The 2,495-nt window shown below is 37.5% G+C and overlaps 1 protein-coding gene across 1 annotated transcript in view; it reads right to left on the reverse strand.

Annotated features, from left to right (window-relative positions):
* The window catches only part of LOC106880855 (organic cation transporter protein), a 16,208-nt gene extending 16,049 nt beyond the window's left edge, over positions 1–159 (reverse strand). The window contains exon 1 of the mRNA XM_089361931.1: positions 1–159. This exon is cut by the window's left edge and continues 967 nt beyond it. The gene's annotated coding sequence lies outside the window, so the exon portion shown is untranslated.
* Between the last annotated feature and the right edge of the window lie 2,336 nt (positions 160–2,495).

Genomic DNA, 2,495 nt, shown 5'->3' on the forward strand with positions numbered 1-2,495 from the left:
GCGAACTGGCAGGATCGTCAGGACACCGGACAAGAAGCTTAGCGTCACTTTGCCACGCACAACGCCGAGGAGAAGAGAACCGCTAAGCTTGAGTTACTGTCGAAAAGACCTCTTTCTTCGTGGATCCACTGAGTGTACCGGAATCCTTGGTTTCTAGACTGCCGCTCTTCTCTGTCAAATTAGAATAATATGGTCGAGGTTTTTTTCAGTTTCGCTTTTGCTACACTCCTATATGCAGAGTATATTTAAAACAAATTACTCAGCGAGAAACTAGTTCATTAATCCGGTCCCTGTAGCCTTTGCGTGTGAATGTGTGTGTGTGTGAGTGTTTATGAGTATGTGTTCGTCTCTATGTGGCCGTGTCTTCTTGTATATCTAATTGCGAGTCTATACAATACATATAAATTGTGGGTGGTATAACAGTTTTTTGTCTATCTGCCTTTGTGTCTGCACATACAGGTTTTTCATACATACATTCATACATACACACAGGCATACATGCATATCTATCTATCTATCTATCTATCTATCTTTTCTATTCTAGGCACAAGACCCGAAATTTTGAGGTAGGGGGCCAGCCGATAAGATCAACTCCAGTACGCAACTGGTACTTAATTTATCGATCCCGTAAAGATGAAAGCCAAAGTCGACCTCGGAGGAATTTGAACTCAGAACGTAAAGACAGACGAAATACCGCTAAGCATTTCGCCCGGCGTGCTAACGTTTCTGCCAGCTCACCGCCTTGCAGTTTTAATAATAATAATAAACTATACACATAGGTGCAGAAGTGGCTGTGTGGTAAGAAGCTTCCCAACCACATGGTTCCTGGTTCAGTCCTAGTGTGTGGCACCTTGGGCAACTGTCTTCTACTATAGCCTCGGGCCGACCAAAGCCCTGTGAGTGAATTTGGTACGCGGAAACTGAAAGAAGCTCGTCGTATATATATATATATATATATATATATATATATATATATGTATGTATGTATGTATATGTTTGTGTGTTTGTGTTTGTCCCTCTAACATCGTTTGACAATAAGTTCCGGGGTCACTTTGTTCGACTAAAGGTAGTGCTCCAGCATGGCCGCAGTCAAATGACTGAAACAAGTAAAGGAGTAAAAGAGTATATATAGATGAAATTTACAGAAAGACAAAAGATGAAGCAGGTGTATTGGTTTGACCCTCAGAAAAAATGGTAAGTCTTCTACTTTTCGAAACTACACTCTTCAAGAAAGCAATAAGAAAGAATGAAAAAAAAAATGAATAAGAGGGAATGAAAAAAGAATGACAAAAATGGGGAGGAATAAAACAGTGTAGAGTTCAGCATTATTTTATATGTGTGTGCATACAGCCATACACACGTATGTGTATATATATATATCTTGGTTCAGCTTTCATTTTACGTTTTAATCTATATCTTGATGAGTAGATAGGCAGGAACGGAAATAAAGATGAACGACTGAAGGAAGGAGCAACAATGTCTGTCACTTGACACCTATTGACACCTAAGCGAATGTATCTCATGATGTGCAATATGCGTATGCGTTTATGCATCGCATTCTTTGCTGGCATTTCTGCAAGTAGGTATATGCTCATGTTTCTTGTGCAAATAGATAAAAGATGAAAGAATAGTAGGTGTTACATTACGATACGATGTTGTCTATGTATAAGTATGTATGTATGTATGTATGCATGCATTTATGTATGCATGTATGTATGTATTTATGCATGCATGTATGTATGTATGCATGTATGCATGTATGTATGTATGTATGTGTGTGTATGTATGTATGTATGTGTGTATGTATGTATGTGTGTATGTCATTATTCAGTTTCTTGCCAATAAAGAAAGAGCTGGTTTCTAACCTACATCCAAGGCTCCTTCATTGGAATTTCAACATCAACAACAAGGTATTTTTGTTTGTATGTATGTATGTATGTATTGCAGATTTGTATGCTTTATGTATGTAGTCTCATGCATATAGTTGCATATCTAGACATGCTCATATATATTTAAATGATAAACTTCTGGAAAGTTTTACAGATTTTTACAGTTCTAGTGATGGATTGGATCTGTAGTCTTCGAATTAGCTTTGTCTTTTCTGGTTTTAAGAAGCCCAATTTCTCAAGATTGGTATTTAGGCAGTGTGTTACATATCCCAGGTCTCCAATAATTACAGGTATAAACCTGAACTTGTAATCTGGATAGAGTAACTACAGATTTCTCAATAGTTCAGCTTAGGTGTTCTCTTTTTCACTGATCTTTAGCTTTATGTTAACATCCGCTGGGCAGCTACTTTCCACAACTGTGCACAGTTTCTCTTCTTTATCCCAAATCATTATATCAGGTCTGTTGTGCTTACATTTTATTGAGGTCTTCACTGATACATTTCACCAATATTCCTTTTTATTATGAATGGCTATGGCTTCTACCATATTATAGGTTCTTATTTCTTTGTCCTCAGGATTATCCTTCCGACGGATTTCATTATAGAG

This window comes from Octopus bimaculoides, chromosome 13, assembly GCF_046866305.1.
Source record: "Octopus bimaculoides isolate indiv1 chromosome 13, ASM4686630v1, whole genome shotgun sequence".
Taxonomy (NCBI): Eukaryota; Metazoa; Mollusca; class Cephalopoda; order Octopoda; family Octopodidae; genus Octopus; species Octopus bimaculoides.